This window comes from Macaca mulatta, chromosome 3 (assembly GCF_049350105.2).
Source record: "Macaca mulatta isolate MMU2019108-1 chromosome 3, T2T-MMU8v2.0, whole genome shotgun sequence".
NCBI lineage: Eukaryota > Metazoa > Chordata > Mammalia > Primates > Cercopithecidae > Macaca > Macaca mulatta.
Genome location: NC_133408.1, coordinates 2,769,314 through 2,796,139, shown reverse-complemented (window position 1 = coordinate 2,796,139; position 26,826 = coordinate 2,769,314). Strand labels below are relative to the sequence as shown.

At 51.9% G+C, this 26,826-nt stretch overlaps 2 long non-coding RNA genes across 2 annotated transcripts; both read right to left on the bottom strand.

The window, feature by feature from the left end:
- Positions 1 to 322: 322 nt before the first annotated feature.
- On the bottom strand, positions 323 to 20,917 carry LOC144339620 (uncharacterized). Its single transcript, XR_013414866.1, has 3 exons — positions 20,843 to 20,917; positions 19,332 to 19,512; positions 323 to 4,082 (listed from the first exon to the last, which is right to left on the bottom strand). It is a non-coding gene; the product is annotated as an uncharacterized LOC144339620 (long non-coding RNA).
- On the bottom strand, positions 11,710 to 13,548 carry LOC144339630 (uncharacterized). The gene is made up of 2 exons (XR_013414878.1): positions 13,228 to 13,548; positions 11,710 to 12,074 (listed from the first exon to the last, which is right to left on the bottom strand). It is a non-coding gene; the product is annotated as an uncharacterized LOC144339630 (long non-coding RNA).
- Positions 20,918 to 26,826: the final 5,909 nt, after the last annotated feature.

Below are 26,826 nucleotides of genomic sequence, written 5' to 3'. Positions count from 1 at the left end.
GTGGCCAGCGTCCTGCCTCCCCAAGTTCCTACAAAGCAGGTGGCCTGGGTCTGGGCTCAGCCCCCTCCACTGGGCCAGGAGATAATGCTGTTAGCATAACTACAGCAGTGGCCACTCCCAAATGCCACTCGGCCCCTGGAAACTCAGCCTTCCATCCAAAGGGTCCCCGAAGTGGGGAGCAGCCCCTCAGTCATTCCACACAGCAGGGCCCACCCCCCCACCATGCCAGGGTTACACATGCTCAGGGCACACTCCATATGGATCTGCTGTCTGCCTGGATGGCTTCTCACCCACACAGGGGATTCAGGGCATGACACAGGTCTTTAGGACACATTTGTTTAATTCCTGAGCTTCCCAAAACTTGGAGGTTTGGGAGAAAAGGGGCTGGAGCTAGAACAGTAGCTTTGTACCCTGGGGATTCTGGCCAGCTCTTGCTGCCATTCCGCCCGCCCCTGGCCCTGTCCTCTCCCAATTCCCATTTCCAGCCCTGCCCTCCATGCCCGTCCCACAGACCTCTGCCTCCTCACTGTGACCAATGCTGAGTCATTCCCTACTGTCGGAGCCTCCCTCTCCCAACCCCAGGCCCCGGCTACCTGGAGGGTGCCAATAGGAGGGGGCAGCACAGGAGAGGCCCCATCCCTGGAAATGAGGCCAGAGCTCCTCTGGGAATGGCCAGGGCTACCTGGCAGCAAGTCACGAGCAGGGCCTCACTGTCCCTGCATGGCTTCCCCGCCTCCTGCAGGGGCCAGGGCTGGGGTGCGTTCTCTGTCTTCTCAGTGAGGAAGCGTAAATGTTCCAGGATGGAAGATAAACGTTCAGGAAAATGAGGACCCAGAAATTCTTCATGGGCTGCATGAGCCCTGAGGCCCGACTGGCAGGCCGCTGAGGCCACCTGAAAAACTGGTGACAACGGGGGGCTCAGCAGCTACCCAGAGACAATCAGAGCAGGCAGAAGAGTGGCACTGGTGTGGAGCTCCCAGGCTCTGTGGGGCTCCAGGCACCACCTTCTCCAGCCCTCGCAGCCAGGCTGGGGTCCCCAGCTCCCAGTGTTTACCCAGCAGGCCCTGCCTTCTGACAAATTAACTCTGAAAGACACAAAAAGTGTGCTGTGTGCTTTGGCTCTGACCTAAGACAGACAACACAGAACACATAGAGGGTGTCCCACTTGAGGAGCCTCCATGCAGGCAGACAGGTAATCCAAAGCTCTGAATTCCAGGTCAGGCCCATGCACCGTGAGGAGAGAGGAAGCAGATGGTCCTCCCTCCAGGGATGTGTCACGTCCTCCCACAATACACAGGGTCTCCATCCCCCGACGGGGTCACAGGTGCTCCCTGCAGGGTGCGAGACTGTATCCTTCCTTGTGGTCTAGGCTGGAGAAAGGTAGACTTCAGGGGAGAAGACCTTGTTCCTCTCATGGTGGTGGCCAAGGAAGCAGGGCAAGACCTGAGATGTCAGGAGTGCTGGTGTCCTGGGGCTGCTGTGACAGACAGCCACAAACCAGGCAGCTTAAAGCAACAGAAAAGTCTTGTCTCAGACCTGGAGCCAGAGGTCCCAGATCAAAGTGTCGCTGGGCCACACTGTCTCTGGAGGCTCCCGGGGAGGATCCTTCCTGCCTCCTCCAGTTCCTGGTGGCTGCAGTGTTTCCCGGCCTGTGGCCGGATCACTGCAACCTCTGTCTCCATTGTCATGTGGCCACCTGCTGAGTCTCTGTCTCCACATGACCTTCACATAAGGACATATGCCTCTTGGGTTAGGGCCACCCCAATGACCTCACCTGCACTTGATTACACCTGCAAAGACCCTTTTTCCAAATAAGGGCATACTCACAGGAACAGGACTTCAGTATCTTTTTTGGGGTGACCGTGCAGAATCATGGGTGTTTCTGCAGGCCACCGCAGAGGGCCTGAAGTCCAGCCTGTCAGTGGTGAACTAGGGAAACTGAGGCAGAGATCCAGAGGCTTCTTTGAGGCACGGCAAGCTGGAGAGGAGCTGGGCCCACTCCTGGCTGGATCCTCTGGGGCTCTCCAGAAGCCTCGCCTTGAGGCTGTTGCAACATCCCTGTCCTGTTGCCACATCCCTGGGTACCCCAGGTCCACCTGACTTCCCACCTCTGTCCTAGCCAGCAGCAGCTGGGCCGCTGCAGGCTCACATGCTTCCAGGGCACCAGCCCTCCCTGAGTGACCCCCCCTCCTCATCATCTGCCAGTTCACCCACGCGAGAGTAGACAGGAGAGCAGGCATCTTCCTCAGGGTCCCTGTGGCAAGGCAGCACAAGGTTCACTGAGATGATCATTTACAGTAGGCTGCATGTCCAGAGGCCAAGGCAATAGCCTGGTGGGAACAAGTTAGCAAACACGGCAGGACACCACAGTACAGGTGAACTGGCAGAGTGTAGGAACCAGGCCAACGCAGTGAGTGACACAGCTGCCCTGACTGGGCCAGGTATCCATGGGAGGGGCAGACACCAGTGCTTAGCGAGGACATGCAGGGCCCTGTGCCCCGAGATAAATCACAGCTCCCTCCTGAGAGCCCTTCTGGGTGTCCCCCATCTACTGTGGGGCCACAGAGGCCATGTCATGGTGGATCATGGAAACAAACATCCCACAGAGAGGACAGCAGAGAGAGACGGGGCAGCTGGGATCCAGCAAGCAACCAGTCAAGCCTCTCTGAGAAGGGACTTGATGCAGAGGCCCTCTGCAGGGGACAAGGCTGAGGTTTCCAGAGAACAGCCAGGGGAGGGGTGGGGTGGAAGGCAGGGGGAGGGGGAAGGACAGGTGGGGGGCAGGTAAGCAGGGGTGGGGCAGGCAAGTGGGGGCAGACTTCATCTGTTTTGTGGGCAGGGAAGGGTGTCTGTATCTTACTCTGGTGTAACAAGAAGCCAGAAAGGGATTGAGCAGGGTGGGGTGCATGATCTGAGCACTAGGGAAGAGACTTGGGGGCAGAGGTGGGAGCAAGAGACTGTTGGGAGGATCTAGGATGTCCTGGAGAGATGATGCTTGGATAAAACTAACACATTTTAAAGGCTGGACAGACAGAGCTGAAGGAAGAGGAGATGTGGATGCAAGGGAGGAAAGCAGGCATGGGGAGCCCTCTTCCCTCACACACCACTGCTTGGCCAGACTGCAGGCAGAATAAAGGATAGGGATAGCCTGCCACTGCATGGACTCTGGTTTTTCTCCCATTGGTCAAAAATGCAGCATGAAGAGTGATGTGGGGGAAAATGAATTTAAAAGGTGTCATATTCTAAAGCATTTTGAGTAATACAGGAAGTTTCTTCCAAATGGATACAGGAAATAAATGATTTCCCCCAAACTGTCCCCTCTCAGCCCAGCCCTCATCCATGAAACAGAGGCAGCCTGCTTCTGCTGAACAGCCCACTTGAACAGTGGAGTTTGAACCCAAAGATGGAGGAAGAACCTCAGAGCATGGAAGACAAGGGACTCAGCCTGGGCATGGTAAGGAGGGCTTCCTGAAAGAGAGGGTGCATAAGACAGGCTTTGAAGAAGGGGTTTTTGGGTGGAAAAACAAGGGGACAGCAGTTTCAGGCAGAGAACATGCTGGTGGATGCCGGAGCATCCAAAAAGGAGAGTGCGGGAGAGTCTCACTCAAGATATGCTCACAAATGAGCCTACATTCACCGGAAAGCTCATTAGAGGCCTTAAGAGCTCACCACAAACTATCATGAAGACAGAACCAGAACCAAATGTTTTCTTTGTTTATGAAAGGCAACATTGCTCTTATGCACCTGGTGGAATGTACAAGTCATGTTTATTTGGGGGCAATCTCTCAGTATTTAAAATGGCCAGGCCGGGTGTGGTGGCTCACACCTGTAGTCCCAGCACTTCGGGAGGCCGAGGCGGGTGGATCATGAGGTCAGGAGATCGAGACCATCCTGGCTGACACAGTGAAACCCCGTTTCTACTAAAATACAAAAAATTAGCCAGGTGTGGTGGTGGGCGCCTGTAGTCCCAGCTACTCAGGAGGCTGAGGCAGGAGAATGACGTGAACTCAGGAGGCGGAGCTTGCAGTGAGCAGAGATCGCACCACTGCACTCCAGCCTGGGCGACAGAGCGAGACTCCATCCTGAAAAAATAAAATAAAATAGCAATACCTCTGACCCAGTGATTCCTGTTTGGGATGTTTTTTATATACACAGTTTTACCTTCACATACATATAACAACATAAGGACCAAAATATTATGGCAGTGCTGTTTAAGAACAGAAGATGGAAACAAATTGGCTGTCAATACAGAAGGGACTGAGTAAAGGTTGGGATGTGAATTCAAGGGCCACTCAAATGAAGATGGTACATCTGGACATTTTCCATGACACAAGACCCCACATAGATCATTAAGAGAAGCAAAGATGGTAAACCACCATCTCTCCAAGGAGGTATGAATCCAGCAGCTGGCAGAAATGGGTTAGAGGAAGTCATCATCACTCTATGCAACTCTAAATCATGTTCCTGCATTGCTACTCAAAATACTCAATCTAAGTCAAGGCCTTGGTCTGGCAAGCACTAGCTAAGTCGGCTCTCTGTCCTTCCTGCAGAGACCTCTGAGCAGCAGCTGCCAGGTGTCCTCCACAGGGGTCAGCTTCTGACCTGGGAAACCCTGAGAAGCCTTACCTTTCAACTCAGCACACAGGAAATCAAGAGGAGTACATCCTGTTTCCAAGCTTTCTCCTGTCCTGGATCCAGAAGCCCCAAGTCCCCTGAATGGCATAGGCCCCAGGGCAAGCCAGGCAGCTATTAGCAAGGGAAAGATGAGTGGGTGCCAGACAGGCCAAAGCCGTATACATCCCCACAGAGGCAGTGGCAATAATCCCAGTGAGAGAGGAGCAAGAGAAAAGGAGGGACAACTACACACAGACTTAAGAGATGCAAAGGGAGTGAATCAATAGCAACCTTAGAAAAAAAGGTCTTCAACCATGGGCTAGCCCCACTCTCTCAAGGGCATGCAGTCATCTGAGGATCCAGGCCCAAGAGCTTTAAGAGATATATTATTTTCTTGAAATGTAAAGTGAAAAGTTGGCATTAAAAAAGGGATGTTGAGGCCACAATGGGTGCTCTGAAGGTAGAGTGGGCACAGTGGCAGTTATCCTTAACTGCTCCTTTTCTAGCCCCTGCACTTGCCAAAAAACACATTTCTCCTGAGACAGTCGTGTTCAAGCAATGACAATGTAGGAAGAAAGCAAAGATGGCAGTGTAGATCCCAAGTCCATGAAGGAGACACCTGGGACAAGCTTCAGTGTCCCTCCCTCTGTCCATCCACCTGCCCAGCCATCCATTTATGCATCTATTGCTCTTAGACCTAGGGTATCATGTTACTCAAACAGCATGCTGTGAAACGCCGCTCTGCATCCTCTCTGTTCTGGGCCATGAGAGAGGGCTCCACTTCTGCCCCTGCACCTCAGCCCCAGGGTCAGTTGTATATTTGTAGCACCTCAAGGAAGAAGAGGTGGGAAGTTTCACATTTCCTTCAGATGGACCAGTAATAAATCTTTAAGGAAAAGGACACACATCAGAACACCCTCTCCCTCTCTTTCTTCCTCTCCCTCATCCCTCAGAGCCCAGCTGCCATGTAAAAGAATCCAGGCTCTCCTGCTGGACAGGCCATGTGGTACAGAACTAAAGCACAAATTGACTGCCAGCCCTGTGAGGAAACTTTCTTAAAAGTGACCCTCCTTTTAAATCCTTCAGATGATGCAGCCCCAGCCAACATCTAACAGCAACCTCATAAGATGTTCTGAACAAGAACCACCAACTAAGCTGCTCTTGAGTCCCTGACCCCCTAGAAACTGCCATAATACATTTGGCTGTTTTAAGCTACTGATTTGGGACAGTTTGTCACACAGCAGTAGACTACAGTACATACTATAAATCCAGAGTCACTTTGCATTTGGGCACAAGTCTTTCTTCTTGTTGCCCAGCTGCTATGTTTGCACTTGTCCGTTCAGTCCTCAGTCCTGACTTGACTTAGACCCACATGAACAGCAACACAATGCCAATTCTAGCTCAAATAAGACATTTAGCACAGTCTTCAAAATACTCATCCTAAGCTCCAGGCTTATGAATAGCCAAGACATTATTATCTCTTTGCTTTTAATTTCTGCAGGGCTCAGTTTCATTCTATCACAAAATGATGATATATGCAGGAGGCAGATAAGAGAGGGTCCCCAGAGAATCTTCAGCCCACCCTACAAGTGTTTATATCAGATGCTTTTGTGCAGATGAGAGAACCTGCCCAGGGTCTTATCTGCGCATGCTCTCAATGGGTTAGGGGCCCCCCTGTGCACTGGGAGAATGGGGTGGAGGCACGGGAAATGCATGCCTTGTGCAGTGGGGAGGAGCCTGGCCTCTTCAGCTCGCATGTGATGACCTGGAATTCAGTCTGTGAGGCGCGACCCTGTTGGCAGGACCTTGTTTTATTTTTGCCAAGAGCTTTCTTTTAATAAATCTCCTCACCTTTCAACATGTCCACTTGCCTAATTTTTTCCTGGTAATGGGACAAGAACCCAGGTTTTAGCTGAGCTAAGGAGTAAAAATCCTGCATAATTTTGGTGGCCCATACAGGGCCACGAGGAAAGGTGAGCAAATGCAGACCAAAACATCTTTTTCCCTTTTGTTTTTCAACCTATTTGTCCTCAGACTTCTTCTGAAGGTAAAGGAATCAGGCCCCCACCCTTGCCATTCCCAGGGGTCAAGAATGTCAGCCTCGTCCAACCCAGAATTTCTACGGCATTTTCCTTCATTGTTTGGGACAGATGGGTGAGCGGCATCTCCCCACCCGTCTCCCCTCCCAGCTGGGGCTGGGGTGCACGGCTCCAAGGCTGCCTGTGGCAACCTGGCCAGCATTCCCCACCAGAGTCCATGGTGTCTCCCCCTCTCACGGCTGAGGAGTCCAGCTCCGTTCAAGCCCGAGGGAAGAAACAGCAGTAAGTTTCCCTCCCTGTTGGAGGAAACTATTTGCATAAGAATAAGAGATTCTTTCCCAAGGCATCTTTCCAACCCTGCACTTTAAGTGTTTTTTCTTTTCTCCACCAGGTCAAGAGTTAACTTTTAAGTGAGAGGGTTTTTTCCCCCACTTTTAGAAAGTGTTTTACTAAGCCAGGACCCTAGCTATCACTGTTTATATTCCCTGTAAAATTTTAATTATGAAAAAGGATTTGTGGGCCAGGTGCGGTGACTCATGCTTGTAATCCCTGCACTTTGGGAGGCTGAGGTGGATGGATCACCTGAGGTCAGGAGTTCAAGACCAGCCTGGCCAATATGATGAAACCCTGCCTCTACTAAAAATATAAAAAATTAGCTGGGCATGGTGGCGTGCACCTGTAATCCCAGCTACTCAGCAGGCTGAGGCAGGAAAATCACTTGAACCCAGAAGGGAGAGGTTGCAGTGAGCCGAGATTGCACCACTGCACTCCAGCCTGGGCAACAAGAGTAAAAAACTCCATCAAAAACAAAAAAGAAAAAAAGAAAGAGAAAGAGAGAGAGAGGGAGGGAGGGAGGGAGGGAGGGAGGAAAGGAGGGAGGGAAGAAGAGAGAGAGAGAGAGAGAGAGAGGAGAGAGAGAGAGAGAGAAAAGAAAGAAAAAGAGAAAGAAAGAGAAAGAAAGAAGAAAGAAAGAAAAGAAAGAAAGAAAGAAAGAAAGAAAGAAAGAAAGAAAGAAAGAAAGAAAGAAAGAAAGAAAGGAGAGAAAGAAAGAAAAGGAAGGAAGGAAGGAAAAAGGAAGGAAGGAAGGAAGGAAGGAAGGAAGGAAGGAAGGAAGGAAGGAAGGAAGGAAAGAAGATAGATTTGTGAGTTGGTCTTAAGCTACAGCCAATCTGGTGTGCTCTGCATGTCTTTCTGTATGGTCAGTAGCAAACTTTGCTGTAGGCTTCATCTTGTTTTACCTCCTTGGGAGCATGACCTGTAACCTCATGGCAATGCTTTGGTTTAGCCTCCACCATTTTACAATGGTGGCCCGGGTAATCCTGGCTTAGGGAATGAGTTCTTTCTGGTTTGATATCTGCATGACCTTTGTCATTTGTTGATTCCTTTCCCCTCCACAAACTGCCTTGGATTTTCCTTTCTCTGAGCCTTTAGAAAAGTTTGAAAGCCAGAAATATTGGCCACTTGGCATGGCTAAAGTTGGGTAATGAGATTAAAAAGGATTTTATTAAGAGCACTCAGCTTAATTAAAAGTGGATATCCAAGTTATAGGTATATTTAAAAGGCCTTTGTTTTTCTCTTCTTGGATCTTGTTTTTGCTGGAAAGAGGTTTTTCCCAGTCAACTGAATTATTTTTCTCCATTTTGCCTTGCCACTCTTAATGCACACATGAGAGAGGAGAGACCTCTAATTTCCTTATGGAGCCCCAGGAATTAGACGCAGATGGATCCCTCTCAAAATCTATTTTTGTCTTCCAGCTATGCTTGTTTATGAGACCCTAGAAACTGCATGTTTTCCTAGTCTTGCTCTTAAAGGGCTCCACCCAGAGGCCAATAATCCAATTAGGAGATTGGCAAATGAAAAACATTATAGCTACTGAATCTTCTTCTGCCTGTCTGTATAGTTATATATGTGTTGTGTGTGTGACATCTATCAAAAAAAGAGCTCTAATTAATTGACTTAAGGAAGGATAAGCACTTGGATCAAATATTTTTTAAAGGGAAGATAAAAGTTGTGGCTCATCTTTTAGCTCATGTGACTTTAATTTATGGCTTTTCCATAAATTGAGCATTGAAATAAAAGCCCTATCTATCTAGCAAATTTTGCTATCTAGCAAAATTTGTAAAGGATTATAAAAAAGTTTTGCTTCTTAAAAAATGTCTGAGTCATCATTTTGGAGAAATAAATAACTTATGGAAATCTGTAATTCTATTTCACAACATCAACTCTTTTAAACCTCTAACATATTTGACAGGCTTCCTAAAATCAAACTTCTGTTTCAAAAATTGTCTTTCCTGATCCCTGGCCTTTGGATGCTACAGAGGGCCCCTGGAGCACCCAGAAGAGAGGTAAACAGGATTACCTGACATGGTTAGATACATGGGATTGCCAAAATGATCTTTAATCTTCTTCAGGTTATATTTTAGGGAATAATATTAATATATGTTCCAAAATTGTATGGGATTTCTAAAATTCTAATGTCTGAGTATGTGCTATCAATCACAGTTAAGGTTGTTAAGTCATTATAAACTACAGAGATAACCAAGTGTATCTGTCAATTGTGTTTCTGACTCTAACTACCCTGGACATTTCGTTACTCATAGACGATTGTTGTCTTGTCTTGATCCTCTTCAAAGGATGGTTTATAATCAGCTGCAGAACTTTGCCAGGTGCTCTCAAATGCAGGTTTCTGATAACTTTGGAGATTGTGACATTAGAATAAAGGAAAAACGTACAGGACTCATGAAGAGCTGAACTGTTCACAAATATCAAGTAAAACAAGAGTTAACTGAAAGGACGGAACTAATAGAAAACTGAAGTAATCTTTTTTACTTTTGCTTGGAAAATTGCTGATCCTTGTTTTCAGAATCAAGGAAACATTTTGGGCTATTTATGGCCTTTAATAACTGAGTAAGGTATACTCCTGTGAACAACATTTGGAGCATATTTGTCTCTCTCTCTGCCTGGCTTCTCTGGGATTTGAAAACTAGTTGTAAGTATTCTTAACTTATGGCAATATAGCTGTTTGCAGCAGTGCAGTAAGAATCCATTTTCTTTTGCAACAATACACAATTGGAGAAACTGGTTGTTTTACCAAGGCTTTGACTGAAGGGTATGCTTCCCTTTAAGGAGTCAAGCTCAATTTGCAGAGCCAGTAAAAGTCCCTTGGGAAAACTGGCCTCATACCTGGTCTACACAGTCCCCATAAAGGATTTCTAACCTGCAGTGAGTAAAGAATGTCACTTTCTAACTGGCGCAGGAACCCCATGCTATTGGGACCTCAAGAAGATAGGAGTTTACCCAGCTCACAGGTATTTGAGGGTAAAAACCCATGCCGGGGCTCAGCTTTAGAAAGTCCTATCTGAGATTCCTTGTGAAACAGAGTTCCATCAAAGCCAATCTAAAAGGCCCGTGTAAAAATAATTATGCTTGCTGCTCTTTATGCAAATAATCAGGCCAAGTATGGCCGGGCGCGGTGGCTCAAGCCTGTAATCCTAGCACTTTGGGAGGCCGAGGCCGGTGGATCACTTGAGGCCAGGAGATCGAGACCATCCTGGCTAACACGGTAAAACCCCGTCTCTACTAAAAAATACAAAAAACTAGCCGGGCGAGGTGGCGGGTGCCTGTAGTCCCAGCTACTCGGGAGGCTGAGGCAGGAGAATGGCATGAACCTGGGAGGCGGAGCTTGCAGTGAGCCGAGATCCAGCCACTGCACTCCAGCCTGGGCGACAGAGCGAGACTCCATCTCAAAAAATAATAATAATAATAATAATAATCAGGCCAAGTATAAGACTAAAGTCTATTTTGCAAACAACTCAATCCCATCATGATTTAACAAAAATGAGGACTGGAGAGAGAGACATTATCTTTCAAAACTTATCATACATTTGTCATTAAATTCTAGACTCATTTGTTGTTTTTAAGTTTTTGCCTACATTTTAGACTAACCCTGCTTATTCCTGTGAACCAACCAGCGATCTCCAACTGTGGCTCAGAAGGAACAAAAGGGGCTGGGTAATGTAAAAATCTGAATCAATAATTAATTCTGAGCAATTATCCTGCAAATCCTGCCAGGTGATGGGAATAAATATCCCATCACCTGGAGGTTTCCTTTTTGTGAAAGTAAGACCAAGGGAGCTAACCAAGGCCAAGCCCCATGCACCCAAATCTTAGCAATCTTAACTATATCCACCAGTTATCAGGGCATGTCACAGGACATCCTTTTCTCTCCCTTGTTGGAGGAGGACTCAATTCCACAGCTTCATCTTACCATTTGGCCTATGACAAGGAGTCCATGCAACCTCCTCGAGACACATTTTTGTCCCAAACTCAATTCCAAGCTTCAGGTCAAAGCCCTAGGAAAGAAAATTGGATCTGAGGGACCCAGAGGCAGACGACAATGGAAGTTAAAAGGCACAGCACAGGTGAGTGATTCCTGCAGGTTAAGCCAAGCCTCCCGTTTCATGGATAGAGGTCATGCTAGTATCCATGGCATACGCGAGTTCTAGGCAATTCGGAGGCTACTGATAGCAGGAGAAATAGGACGTACATGGGTGAGAGCAGATACTCCCCCCTCTAGGCCCCCCTGGTAACATGGGTGAAAGTTGATTTGACACCCATGGGTGGCACCCTGTTGTGGTCACTGGGACCCAGGGATATGAGGAGGGAAGAAAGAAGGTTGCCTCACTTTCTCTCACTCACATGCCCCAGGTATTTTCTAGGAAGAGAAGGGAACCTGGGATGCCTCAACTCCCTGTTTCTAGATGGGTAGCCATCCATCTTCAACTGTACCCCTTTCAAATGCATCCTGACCCCCAGAACTCCTTTGAAGAATAAAAAAGCCTTCTTTTTTTCCTCTCTCCTCCTGTCCTGTCTTCATAGATAAGTAATTGTGTCTCTGTACAATAGGACACTCCCCTCAGATGCATCCTCCAAACTGGGAAAAGTTAATTTCCCAAACCTTAAACTGGTTGGCTTAGGATTGAACTCAGGGGAAGGAATCCCAGAAGCGCAACATGCTGGCAAAAGGGTCAAGGTTTTTTTTTTTTTACCCGTTGGGTTTTTGGCCTCCCTCTCCTTCTACAAACTGGCAAAAGGCCTCAGGATTTTTGAATTGTCCTTAACCACCCATGATTTCATTTTGATACATGTTTTCTAATAACCTAGTTTGTCTCCTCTCGCCTTCAGGCCATCAAACTCCAATTGGTCATGCAACGGGAGCCTCAGATGATAGCCCCTTCTCCTGGGAACCCTTAAATAGGCCTCTGAGGGAGTTCTGACTGCCGTTTCCCCAAAACAGTGCCCCTGTCAATAGGAAGCAATTAAGACTTCGTCCAAGGCCGGGCGCGGTGGCTCAAGCCTGTAATCCCAGCACTTTGGGAGGCCAAGACGGGCAGATCACGAGGTCAGGAGATCGAGACCATCCTGGCGAACACAGTGAAACCCCGTCTCTACTAAAAAGTACAAAAAAACTAGCCAGGCGAGGTAGTGGGCGCCTGTAGTCCCAGCTACTCGGAAGGCTGAGGCAGGAGAATGGCGTAAACCTGGGAGGCAGAGCTTGCATGAGCTGAGATCCAGCCACTGCACTCCAGCCTGGGCGACAGAGCGAGACTCCATCTCAAAAAAAAAAAAAAAAAAAAAAGACTTCGTCCTTATTCTTATCTTTATTCTAATGCCAATTAGATGTACTTCTTTAGAGGGGGAATGACAGATGCAGAAGACAGATGAGGGAAGTTGTCCAGGGCTTTGTCTGCGCATGCCCACAACAGAGTGGGGGCCCACCTGCGTACTGGGAGGATGTGGTTGAGCCATGGGAAGTTAGAGCCTTATGCAGGGAGAGGAGCCTCATCTCTAGTTCACATGTGGTGAACTGGAATTCAGTCTGTGTGGTAGGAGCCTGTTGGCAGGACCTCTTTTTTTGCTGAGAGCTTTTTTTTAGTTAATTCTGCTTTCCTCACCTTGCAACATGTTCACGTGCCTAACTTTTTCCTGGTTGTGGGACAAGACTCCCAGGTTTTCGCTGAGCTAAGGAGGAGAAATCCTGTATCAATGACACATGGACTGCGTGAATACTACGTGGAGTGTAGACATGTGAACAATGGAAAAATCCCACCTAAGCAGGAGATGCACTTTCCAAACCATTACCTACTTCACTTTTCAGTATTTTATTAAATATTGTAATTATGTTTGTGCTGTTAGCAGAAAAACCAAACTCTCTAAAATTAAATTTTAAAGAGATATTCTGAACCAACATGGCTGATGATGGCCCACGGAAACACAGTCTCATGAGGCCTGAGAAAGTGTGCCTGACGTGTTGGGTTATGGGTTTTTTGTGTGTGTTTTCTTTGAGATGGAGTCTCTCTCTGTCGCCTAGGCTGGAGTGCAATCACATGATCTCAGCTCACTGCAACCTCTGCCTCCCAGGTTCCAGCAATTCCCCTGCCTCAGCCTCCCGAGTAGCTGGGATTACAGGCATGCACCACCACACCCAGCTAATTTTTGTATTTTTAGTAGAGATGGGGTTTCACCATGTTGGTCAGGCTGGTCTCGAACTCCTGACCTGAGGTGATCTGTTCACCTTGGCGTCCCAAACTGCTGGGATTACAGGCCCGAACCACCGTCCCTAGCCTATGGTTCGGTTTTATACGTTTCAGGGGGTCAAGCGTTATAGGCAAAGACATAAATCAATACATGGAAGGTATACATTGGTTCAGCCCAAAAATGAATGTGAAAGGAAAATAAATCTTGGGGCCCCAAAACCCAAGTTAAAGGGAAAATTCAAGCCGGGAACTGCTTAGGTTAAAGCTGCCTCCCATTCTATTCTGCCGAGACCAGCTCAGTCTGGGAGACCCTAACCCAGTGGCGCTAGAAGAATTAAAGACACACACACATTAATACAGAGGTGTGAAGTGGGAAATCAAGGGTCTCACAGCCTTCAGAGCTAAGAACCTCGAACAGAGATGAGATTTACTCATGTATTTATTAACAGCAAGCCAGTGATTGGCATTGTTTCTATAGATTATAGATTAAAAGTATTCCTTATGGGAAATAAAGGGATGGGCTGAAATAAAGGGATGGGCTGGGCTAGTTATCTGCAGCAGGAGCATGTCCTTAAGGCACAGATCGCTCATGCTATTGTTTGTGGTTTAAGAACGCCTTTAAGCGGTTTTCCGCCCTGGGTGGGCCAGGTGTTCCTTACCCTCATTCCGGTAAACCCACAACCTTCTGGTGTGGGCGTCATGGCCATCACGAACATGTCACAGTGTTGCAGAGATTTTGTTTATTGCCAGTTTTAGGGCGAGTTTATGGCCAGAATTTGGGGGCCTATTCCCAACACTATTCAAAGTCATCCCTCTGCTCACGGAGAGAGACGCGTATCTGATTGCTTCCTTTGGAAAGGCTCACCAGAAACTCAAAAGAATGTAACCATTTGTCTACCTATAACCTGTAAGCCCCCTCCCCACCTTTGCTTCAAGTTGTCCTGCCTTTCTGGACCAAACCAATGTTCATCTTACATATATTGTTTGATGTCTCATGTCTCCCTGAAATGTTTAAAATCAAGCTGTGCTCCAACCACCTTGGACACATGTCAGGACCCTGAGGCTGTGTTACGCGCAGGTGTCCTTAACCTTGGCAAAATAAACTTTCTAAAATGACTGAGACCTGTCTCAGATATTTGGGGTCACAGGCAGAATATTGTGAATGGGGGGCTTAGAGGCTGTAGGTAGATTCAGAGATTATTTCATTTGCAATCGGTTAAAGGAATAAAGCTTTGTATAAAACTTTGGAGCAGGCGGAAAAGAATGTTTAACATCAGGAAGTCTTTGAACCAATACACTGGGTCAGTGTGACCTACGAGGTGTGTGGCTTCACCCTTGTCTGGCATGAGCTTAGGTCCTGTTTATACTTTGTCAGTTTTGGGGGACTGTTTTGAGACAGGGTCTTGCTCTGTCACCCAGGCTGCGGTGCAGTGGCGCGATTATGGCTCGCTGCATCCTGGAACTCCTGGGCTCAAGGGCTTTTTGTGCCAGGAGAGAAATATGTTTTTCAGGTTTTTCTTGGATCCCCTTGGCCAAGAGGAGGTCCATTCAGTTGGTGGGGGGCTTCCAATATTCTTTTTAGTTTACAGGGCAGTTCTACACATTTTTGTATTAAGGGAAAATCCAGAGAAAAAAATAAAAAAATAATAATTTAGCACTTAGATCCTTATGTTCATAGAATTTTTAAACTCTAATTTCAATTAACACATCTATTTTTTGTTGCAGGGAAGTGTGATGAGCAACAAAAGACTTTCTGGAATAGAAACACCTCTTTTACGACGGTGAGGAAGCGGACCCTCTGTGTCTTTGGAAAACCAGATCACGTTCCACGGTATTCTCCGGCCTTTGGTCCTTTTACTCTCCCTGGCCCTTGCGGAAGTCAGGCTTAGCAGCGTCTGAGTCCACTGAGCCCTGTGCTGCCACCTCTGTTAGACCCCGCAGGGCATCAGCAGCTCTCAGGGGGCCCCAGCCCAGGCCTGAGTCAGCCTCTCAGAGGCCACCAGCTGCGTTCACCAGGCGGGCGCCAAGGCTGGGAAGCACTGCTCCAGGGCAGAGCCTCTCAAAGGCTTTCCCAGACCAGCCCCAGGGCTATCACCTGGGAATGCATTCGAAATGCAAATTCTCAGGCCCCGCCCAGCCCTTCAGAGTCAGCAGGCAGGGCTGGGGCCAGCCTTGTCTTAACAAGCCTCGGAGTGGCTCTGATTCTCTCTATGGACTGGGAACCAGTGCTGGGGCTTCAGGGAGAAACTCAGCCACGCTGAGACTAGCACCGTAACGCATTTGGGAAGTGGGGGCAGTGGATGAGGAGGGGCAGTGGCAGGCAGGGGAATGAAGCCCGGGTTGACGAGAAAGAGTGAAATTTGAGTAACTGCAAGGAAAGGCCAAGAATCCCACCGTCAGTTCACGGCCTTAGACGTGGCCCACAGGCAGTGAGGGGGAGACCTCTCAGGCTTCACATGGGGTCAGAGACCAGGACCCTGGAAGCAAAGGTTGGGAGCAAGGAAGCAGCGTGACCGCTCACACCCCACCTGGAGGCCTCAGTGGGCCCAGGGCGCCGGCACAGAGCAGGTGAACAGAAATCCTTTCGGGAGCTTCCGCTGCAAGCACTACGGTTGCCCAGGCAGGCGGAGACCTGGACTCGGCTTCTTTCCAGACCTCGCAGTATTTCTGTGCCCTCACCTGGCTGTGAGCTGCAGGTTGAGAGAAAGGCCAGAACTGGGGCAAGGGAGCCCAAGGAGAAGGCCAGATCCCCTCACGGGGGTGGCCCTGAATTCCTTCGCCGGGCAGAGCGTCACTGGGGGTCTCCAGACAATGGACACGGGCTTTGATGAAGGGGCCCCAGAGAGTATGTCTGTTCACCAGCTCTGTGCCGACCAAGGCCTCCAGGTGGGGTGTGAGGAGTGGTGCTGTTTCCTTACTGCTAACCTTCGATTCCAGGGTCCTGGTCCCTGACACCCTCTGAAGCCTGCAAGGTCTCCACCTTCCTTCCTGTAGGCCACTTCCAAGGCTGTGAACTGACTGCGGAATTCTTGGCCTTTCCTTGCAGTTACTCAAATGTCACTCCTCCTGGGCTGGTCCAGGAGACCTCAGCTTGGGGCAGGACCTGTGGCCCCTCCAGCAGCATGCACTGTGCCCATCTGCCACTGGTGAGGAGCTTCCAGGAGAAACACAGCCACCCAAGGGCAGCACCCACACAGCTGGCTCCTCTGCACCGATGCCAGCACCCCGCAGCGCCAGTCACCCACCCCATGCGCTGGCCTCCCTGCACTGATGCCAGCACCCCACAACGCCAGTCACCCACCCTACGCGGCTGGCCTCCCCGCACTGGTGCCAGCACCCCACAATGCCAGTCACCCATCCTACGCGGCTGGCCTCCCCGCACCGGTGCCAGCACCCCGCCACGCCAGTCACCCACCCTACGCGGCTGGCCTCCCTGTATTGGTGCCAGCACCCTGCAACGCCAGTCACCCATCCTACGCGGCTGGCCTCCCCGCACCGGTGCCAGCACCCCGCAGCACCAGTCACCCACCCCATGCGCTGGCCTCCCCGCACCGATGCCAGCACCCCACAACGCCAGTCACCCACCCTACGCAGCTGGCCTCCCCGCACCGGTGCCAGCACCCCACAACACCAGTCACCCATCCTACGCGGCTGGCCTCCCCGCACCGGTGCCAGCACCCCACAACACCAGTCACCCATCCTACGCGGCTGGCCTCCCCGCACCGGTGCCAGCACCCCGCAACGCCAGTCACCCATCCTACGCGGCTGGCCTCCCGCACCGGTGCCAGCACCCCGCAACGCCAGTCACCCACCCTATGCGGCTGGCCTCCCCGCACCGGTGCCAGCACCCCGCCACGCCAGTCACCCACCCTACGCGGCTGGCCTCCCTGTATTGGTGCCAGCACCCTGCAACGCCAGTCACCCACCCTATGTGGCTGGCCTCCCCGTACTGGTGCCAGCACCCCACCACGCCAGTCACCCACCCCACGTGGCTGGCCTCCCTGCACCGATGCCAGCACCCCACACCACCAGTCACCCACCCCACGCGGCTGGCCTCCCCGTACTGGTGCCAGAACCCTGCAACGCCAGTCACCCACCCCATGCGCTGGCCTCCCCGTACTGGTGCCAGCACCCCACAACGCCAGTCACCCAGAGTCCACTTGCCCCGGGAATGAAACCATCCTCAGGCTGGGCGCTGTGTCCTCGGTGGTGGTGTCTAGGGATGGGGCACACAGCCCAGTCTCTGCCCAGGGGTCGGAAGCCCTTGGACAAGTCCCGGCTACTCCCTGCCCTGGCAGGCTGAGCGGATGCCCGTGCGCTGAGCCAACCAACCAACAAACGTCCCTGCTGTGTGTGCTGTGTGTGTGCCGTGTGAGTGCCGTGTGAGTGCCGGGGCGGACGGCCTGCTTGCTATGGATGTGGGGCTCCCTGCAACCCCACAAGGCCTCGCAGCAGCCTGGCTGTGTCCCTGCACCTCTGTGTGTTGGCAGAGGTCAACAACACCTGACCCCTCCATGCTGGCCCCCTGCCTCTCCATTCCCGCTTCCTCCCGTGAATGTGCTGTGCCCTAAAGTCATGCTTCCTCCACAGGCTGCACTCCATCTGCCCAGGTGATGACGGTCACCCAGACACTGTTGCTTACAGAGTCGCACACACATCACTAGCTGGTTTCTTGTTCCAATAACACTGGTATTTTTAAAAAGCAAATTTAATTCCTTGATCCACTGTGGTTGGGTGGAGTTTTGTAAAAGGTAGAATTAAATGCCAGGTGTGTGTCAGATAACTGAACCAAGCTCACAAGGCACAGGTCAGTGAGTGACAATTGTCAGAGGCAGGCAGAGACCGTGATGGGCTCGGCTCTTACACAGAACATTCCCCAAGGGAGCAAAGCCTGGCAGGAGGCCTCCCTTGGAATCCACTGGAAACTTCAGATGCCAGTTACAGGGGAGCATCAAAACGGAGAATGCCGCATTTATGCCCAGGCCCTCGCCCGCAGCGACCTAACCCCTTCCAGAGGCTCTGCTGGCTGGGGCTTGCACCTCTTCCCTGCGGCCGCTGGAGCTCCCGTGCCTGCTCCTGCACCCCGCAGGGTGAACCTTCAAAGGCCCGGTGCCGGGCTCCCTGTGCTGCCGAGAACGAAACCCGCCCTTGGCGGATGAATCCCCTCCACCAGCTCTGGGGTCACAGCGTGGCTAAAACACCAGGCCGGGCTCTGCAGAACGGTGTCTCAGGGGCACAGCCTCTTCACACCCACGGTACCTCCCAGGAGGAGCACAGGCTTCTGGGCGTGCTCTGTCCCTGGGACCCTCAGCTCACAGGCCAGGAGGTGGGACCCCAGTGACTGTGGCAACGGCCGCACGCTCCCCACGTCCCAGGCAACTGCTATGGAAAGAGGTGATTCCCAAAAGGAAATGGGGGAGGGGGCGCCACCCAAATCAGGGAGAATGGGTGCTGTGGCTGAATACAAAAGCGTGTCCCCGCAGCATCTCACAGGCCCCACATCCAGAACAGGGCCCCACATCCATTGCTCCAAACCTGTTCCCGGCCCCTCGGTCCTCCCCGTGGCTCCAGCCACCCCCTGCCCAGTGTCCCACTGGCAAGCCATAGTCCTCCCTTTCTCCCTCTGTCCCCTCCCAGCCATTGGCCCATCCTGTGGATTCCACTCCGAATCCATCTCAGATTAATCAGCACATCCTGTGGACTCCACTCCGAATCCATCTCAGATTAATCAGCACATCCTGTGGACTCCACTCCGAATCCATCTTGAGTGCACCTGCTGTCTCCGTCTCCATAGCGCCCCCTGGCGCCCCTGCCCCACTTCAGCCTCTGGCCTCCCAGCCACCTCCCCCCCTCAACCTGACTCACCAGCGAGAGGGACCCTTTGAGGACCCAGGTCCCAGCGTGTGGCTCCTCAACCTCCTCCAGCCTCTCCTTGCAGGAGGGATAAGCTCCAAACCCCCAGGCTGCCCGATGGAGGCCAGGGCACCAGATCTCTCCCCAGCAGCTCCGCCCGGGAGGCCTCTGCAGGAGGCCCCGACCCGCTGGCTCCTGGACCCCTCGCCCTCTGCTCAGCCCAGCCTTTGCCCGTGAAGCTCCCAGAGCGACCCTTTACAGCCACTGCCGATAGGAAGCCCCCTCTCACCTGCCCAGGGCTTTTTGGGTTCACGGTGTGCGCCCGGAGCCGCTCCTCACCGCCTCGAGCACTGGACGTTCCCTTCGTCCATTTTCACTTGTGTGTCGTCCGTCTCCCCAAATCCACGAGGCCCACAGTTGCCGAGTGTTTTCTCCATTGTTATCCCAGCACCAAGCACAATGCCGGGCACCTGATGGGTAGTAAATAAGTGTAGAGAGACAGAGAAGGAGAGAGGGAGAGACAGAGGAAGGAGGAAGAGAGGGAGGGAGAAACAGAGGAAGGAGGAAGAGAGGGAGGGAGAGAGGAAGGAAGGGAGGGAGGGACGAAGGGAAGGAGCGGGGAAGGAAACGGGAATTTTTAAACTTCTAACATTTAACAATTTGTTGACAACTTATTGCATAAAGATGTGATTTTGGCAACAGGAGCCAGGAAATGCTCAGCGCTTCTTCACCTGCTGAGCCTCTGCCATTGCACATGGCCTCGCTGCCCGGGGCCGACAAGCTGTGTGTGCACACAAGAGTGCATGTGTGTATGTCCATGAACGCGTGTGAGCGTGTGCATGTGCGCTGTGTGCACGTGTACGTGCATGTGAGTGTATGTGCATGTGTGTGAGTGTAGCTGTCTAACCAGCAAGAGCAATAGCCTCATTCGATTCCAAGGCTGTGTGAGTCACCTCCTGCCACAGGTAATTAAAACTGGGGAAAGGCCCATGGCTTTGAATAAGGCAGATAGAATCTAGCCAGATAAAGGAAATGATTGCATCTCCAGGTGGCTGAAGGGGAGGAAGCTGGACTCAGTCCGAGTGTGACTCCAGGTTTTCAAGTGTAAAACATGAGGAGATGTCAGTCGGGTGCCACTGCTAATGAGGCAGCCCGCAACTGGTCTCGACGTGCGTCTGTGCCTGTAAAAGATGAAAGTGCGGCACCCTGAGAGAAATCACACATCTTCGCCGTCCATGCTGCTCAGAGCCCCAGCTACCTGTTCTGCGCGTCTGTGGCTGGGCCGTGTGTTCGTAGTAGAATCCACTGTCAAAGCACCTACCCTCAGGGGCTCCTAGGGGAGGGCCGGTTCGGTCCAGCAGCATGGGAGAGATGGTGCTGATGAAGAGGACAACACAGGGCTGTTTGCAGGGCACCTGCCACCTGCCAGGCTGTGTCCACAAGCACAGCAGCTGCTCCCACATGGCAGAGCTCATGCCACAGCTCCAGGACGGTCTGATGCCAGAGCCCCAGCTCTCCGCCAGCCCCAGGCCACTGTGCAAGGCCCTCAGTGAAGAGGGGGCCGTGGCTCTGGCTGCAGGATGCACGGGCTCAGGATCAGTTTCAGTCAATCCTTGATTTCTCATCATTGCAGCTTCTCAGAGGAGTCAGTTCACAACGAGCAGAACAGCTTCCTGGAGAACCCTCCACACAGGAGGGAACCATGGAAAGAGTGTCTACATACGGCTCTGATATGAGAAACTAAGCTCTGGACTTAGTGCAGTAGCCCATAAACCAGAGAGGTGATGTGAAGAGACCCACCTGAGTGTGCAGCAGCACCCAGGCCGTCGGTGCCCTCCTCATGCTGAAGACCTTTCCAGAGCTCAAGAAACATTTCTAAAATCTCGTGAATACCATCAAAGAGGTAACAAGCCAGTGAGCACTCCTGGGCCAAGACCCAAGAGAGGACAGAAAGCTAAGAGATGGGCCCAGGGTTTGGAACCGCTTTGCTCTGGAGGCATTTGACACCTGCAGGAGGCAGCTAAGCAGCTGAGCTGAGTTGCCCATGACCTGGAGAACAGGAACTGGGGTCTGCCCAACAAAAGTGGGTGCCCCAGGCTGGGCACGGTGGCTCACGCCTGTAATCCCAGCACTTTGGGAGGCCGAGGGGGGCAGATCACGAGGTCAGGAGATCGAGACCATCCTGGCTAACATGGTGAAACCCCATCTCTACTAAATACACAAAAAATTAGCCAGGCGTGGTAGCGGGTTCCTGTAGTCCCAGCTACTCGGGAGGCTGAGGCCCGAGAATGGTGTGAACCAAGGAGGCGGAGCTTGCAGTGAGCTGAGATTACGCCAGTGGACTCCAGCCTGGGTGACAGAGCGAGACTCCGTCTCAAAAAAAAAAGGTGGGTGCCCTGGGAAGCACCTCTGCCTCATGCTAGGACCCAGAAGGGTTGCACTCTAGGACCAGGGTGAGCGGAATACAAGTCAGCCCTTGCACAGCCTGCAGCCTGGCTTCTACGCATTCAGGCCAGGAAAACATCAAGCCCAGAAGTGATGTTAAGGCAATCTCCAAATAGTGATGCCAGGCACCTAGCAGAAGCAATTTTTAAAATCCTATCTGGAAGAAAATAACACTATCCCAGGCCTCAAACTATTTTTTATGAGTAAGTTTTCAGATAAAATGCCCAGAATATAAAGATGACCAAACGTACAAGGATACACAACCACGTGAACAAAAGCCAAAACAACAGAAAATAGACCCTCAAAGACTCCAGCCTGGATACAGATGGAAACATCTGGGCAAGCTTGGAAATTCTGGCAGGAAACTAGAAATTACAAAAAGTGGAATCTGCATGTTTGAAACACGACAAACTGCCACAAACTTAGAGGCTTAAAATAACATAATTTATTCTCATACAGTTCTGGAGGTCAGAAGATCAAAATGAGTCTCCCTGGACTATTCCAACATATTTTTAACTCCAATCCCAGAAGGAAAGGGGAGAGAAAATGGGGAGAAAGGAACATTTGAACAGATACTAGCTGGCAGTTTTCCAAAACTGATAAAATGCATCAATCTGCAGATGTGAGAGACCAAGAGAAATCCAAGCTGGATAGATACAAAGAAACACACAGCTAGTCTCATCATCGTGAAACTACAGAACACTAAAGTCAAAGCATTAAAGCAGCTGAAGAAAACTGCAGATTTCCTTCTGAGGAGCCACAGGAAGCCGCACAGTGGCCGTGGAAGCTGGGAGACAGTGAGGTGGCATTTCCGGTCCTCTCCCAACCTACAATCCCCCACCATGCAGATGCGACCTCCATTCTTTGTACGGCAGCTGGGTTGGTAAAATACAAACTTCAGTATCCTGCCACCTGGGGGCACCACTCATTCTCCAAACATTTATAGGGGGACTGTTCTGTGTAATGGGTTAAATGTCCTCTGGGTGACAGAGCAAGGCTCTGTCTCAAAAAAAAAAAAAAAATACCATCTTGACCCTCTTTGTAATAATTTGAGACCCTTTGAGACCACCCCCCAGTAAAAATTCAAATTATGTGTTAATTTGCAAAATTTATTTAAGGACTGGGCACAATGGCTCACGCCTGTCATCCCAGCACTTTGGGAGGCTGGTGCAGGAGGACTGCTTCAGCCCAAGAGCTTGAGACCAGCCTGGGCAACATAGCAAGACCCCATCTCTACAAAAAATAGAAAAATTGGCCAGGTGTGGTGGTGCATGCCTGTAGTCCCAGCTATTTGGGAGGCTGAGAAGGGAGGACTGCCTGAGCCTGGGAGACTGAGGCTGAGGTGAGTCATGATTATGCCACCACACTCCAGCCTGGACAAGAGAGTGAGAACTTGTCTCTCACACACACACGCACACACACACACAATTTAAGAATGAACAGAACTGGAGTGATGGAGAAGAGGGAGGGTACTCCTACTGAAGTTCAGGAATGTGGGAAGGTTCTAGAAGGCCAATGGCTAGAGCACCAAAGCATGCTGGAGGAGCAGGGAGGTATGGACACCAGGCATGACCCAGAGAGCCCCAGATCTGCTTTGCAGGGCCGCCAGACCCCACATCGAACCCTGTGGACAAACATTTCTCCTGAGAGTCACCTGCCGCAGTTTGCCACAGTTATTACAGTTACCACGGGACTGAACGAAGGAGGACAAACGCAGAAATGAAAACTTAAAAGAAACTGTTTTAAAGAAGGGTTCCGAGGAAGAAGAAGAGGGTTCCTTGCTTCTAGTGAGCAAGGGCCGCCGCCCTGAGCTTCTACAGCCCTTCGTGTGCATTAGGTAGAAAGGGCAGGGAGGAGGGGGTAACAACTGGCCGGCTGCTTGATTAATCACAGGTTCACATTATTGCTCACAGGCTTCAGATGTGCCTCATCACAACAAACACTGGGCTTGAGGCGTGACTGCCCTCAGCATTCCTTCGGGCCACAGACGCAGGTTGTCAGTTTGCCAACATTCTGCATTTATGAGAACAGTTTGCTGTTTACTCACACAGCCTCACTGGTATACAGAGTTGATCACGACCCTCGTGCTTTCGGCCTGCAACACTTGTCTAGCCTTAGCATGCGATGGGGCCTCTGCTTCCCTGCTCCCCTTAACAGCTGTCCAGCCATCTGAAGGACACAGCCAAGAATATGAACAATGACAGTGTCTGCAATGGTTTTCATGGTAGCAAAGACCTGACTGCCACAGGGAAGACTGATGGGGCCTCTGAGGTGACTCTGAAGCAGGGGGCCACTCAGAAACCTGAATGCCAACAAGAGGGAATGTGTGTAGAGGCTGAGAAAGGCTGTGAGTCTGGGCTCAGGAGACGTGCAAGGCTGAATGCCGCCTGTGCCCTGTAGCCGGTCACTATTGTCCATCTGGGCCCCATCTCGGCCCCAGGACACCACAGGCAGGCAGGATGAAAAGGCGCCCACCTGCTTCTGACCAGGCCCCTACCTCCCGCCGCCACCTCTGCCACTCCCAGCATCCTGGTACAGAGCACTGTGCCGGGTATTAAAATAGAACATGTGTCCAAAGACAGGGCACAAGACCAGGGCACCAAGAAGCAATTATCATCAGTGCTGATCCAGACTATGGATATATTTTAGTTCCAGCTTTTTGCTAACCTTCCTTTTCTGATTTTTCCAAAATGATCATAAATTGATTTTTCATTGAAAATTAAAAGGTTTTTTTCAGTGTTTTGTCTATTTAAGGAGAGGCCACTGCTACAGTCCAGGTGAGAGAGAACAACCTAGAATGCAGGTGGGGTAGTTTTGAGAATTACCAGGACACGAGGCCATGTGTTCAGGCAGGGCCTGACAGGGAAGACATGGGGACCCCGGGACCTGAAGGGGCAGCTGGGGGTGGTGACTGGAGCTCCAGCCACAATGACCGGACCACTCAGACGGTTTGGGACAGGGATGGTAGAGAGGGCGTGCACTGACGTTTTCGAGGAAACCATGAGGAGACTGTGGAGGGAGGCGAGTGCTGGAAAGCAGAGGCCCAGGTGGAATCCCACAGGGCCCAGGTGGAAGAGGCCACTGAGGAGGGGCTCCCAAGGGCGAGACTGCACAGTAGAGAGCTGGGGGGTGGGGATGGAGGGTCACGAGAGGTGTGGAGGCGGAACCCCAAAGTCCCTGAATGCTGAAAACCAGCACAAGGCTGGGTGGAAAAGAACTCACTAGACTGGTTGGTAATGAGTGTGAGAAGCAAACTTACCTCAAGCCCTAAGGTTTGGGGACCATTTGCTTCTGCAGCATAAGCCAGGCCCACTCTGACTAACAGAAACACGTCCCCATCCGGGACCCCACAAAACCATACGCAGGCCACAGGTTATTTGCCACATGAGTGGCCAGAGCAGCCCCATGTGGTCCACAAACCCCCAGGGCCAGTTCCTGAGGCCCAGATGGTCCTGCAGCCAGAGGGTACCACCTCCCTGGCCTGCGGGGGCTCCCCCCAATGCCACCCACTCAGCCCTCAGGGGTTGGTGGAAGAGGCCAGCCAGTGTCCAAGGCAAAGCCCTCAGGCTGCACTCTCTGCCAGTGCGGAGCTCCAGGCACAAGTGACACCCTCAGCCACCAAGGCCCACCTGGGGTGTGAGCCGGCACCCACCAGCGACCTCCTCTATCACCTGCAGGTGGATACACCAGCAGCAGCCTGATGTGGGGGCTGCAGGGACCCCAGCTCCCCCTGCAGGGACGCTCACCTGGAAGCCAAGGCGGGCAAATCAGATGATTCAAGTGGCTAATTTATTTATGACAAACAAGCTAAATGTAGGTTAATTACTTTGTAATCATTGTCTGGAGGGTACATGGTAATACCAGAGGCGGTCCACACACACTGAGTGCAGGCAAGTGTGCGCTGTCTCATGGGCCTGCCGCCAGTCACCTGGGGCAACACAGGCTGGAGGTATCTGCCCCGCGGCAGGTGCCCCAGGCGTGGGACGAGCCCAGGCGGAGGAACATCAGGCGTCACCTGTCCGGGGCTTGCACGCTGGTGCCCTGGGCATTTGTGGTGCACACATGTGTACATGCAGAGCCTGTCTGCCCTCAAGTCCTGCAGCCCCTCCTCCTCCCCTGGAGCTGTGTGCCTTTGTGGTCCCTCATAAATGTGGGGCCCACTGTGATACCTGGGGCGGCCCCTCCTCACTGTCACCAGCTGGCCCCTGGGCTTCCTCTGCAGCCTCCTCCTTCCTGGACTCCATCCTTTCCCACACAACAGCACAAGTGAACGTTCCCGAAGGTCAGTCTGGATCCCGGGCTGCAGGGCCCACCAGAGCCGTGCCACGCCTCCCTCACATCCCATCCCCAGGCCCAGTCCCACCAGGCCAGCTCAGGAGCCCCTGCCTCTCCCTAAGCTCCAAAGCTCCACCCTAATTCTAGAACGAGCTACTGCCCTGAGCCCTCCCCACCCTGACCTGGCTCCCTCTGCTGAGGCTTCGGCCTTCCCTGAGCCCACTGAGGTTGAAGCCCCGCCTCGAGGCCACCCCCTCCAATCAGCCGGCCACTTTGGCTGACAGTGGCTGGTAGGCTTCTCCAGCTCCCACAGCCATGGAAGCGAGGGACTGATCCACCCCTACAGAGGGCTCCGGTCGGGCACATAGCAAACCCTGCTATGCCCTCCTGCCGGCACTCTGTGATCCGCAACCCAGAAAGAGCCTGGAGCTGAGCAGCCCCTGCTGCCCTGTGGCCCCTCTTCTCCCCTGTGGACACCAGGCCAGCGGTGTTGCCAGATGACCATGCCCCGCCCAGGGGGACTTGCCCTCATGGGAACTTGCCCTCATGGTAGCGGATGGTGTCCTTGCACAGAGCCCACTGACATCCCCCAGTGGCCAGCCCAGGGGGACTTGCCCTCATGACAGTGGATGCTGTCCTTGCACAGAGCCCACTGACATCCCCCAATGGCCAGCTCAGGGCACCGACACTGATGGGCAGCGGCCTCTCCGAGATGGGGCTTCTGGCCTTTCCTGCTTGTTTGGATGGGCCTTAGCCAAGGTCTGTCGGAATCTCCAAACCCGGCCTCCAAACACCAAGTATGGGCTTTGACGCCCGATGACCAAAGCCAAAATGAACATCATGTAAGCTCTAAACGCTCTTTAAAGGGTGGCGAGCAGGCGTCGAACAAAACTGAATTTATGTTTGCGTCCCCTCCCTGGAGGTGCGCAGCCCTCACTCTCTCCCTGCAGCAGACTTCAGGAGAAAACGCAGAAGATTTGGCTGCGCCCACTCCTGCCCCCAGAGTGCCCCCAGCAAGAACGGTCGGCCTGAGCAGTCGGGCAGAGTTGTGCCTGCAAAAGGCA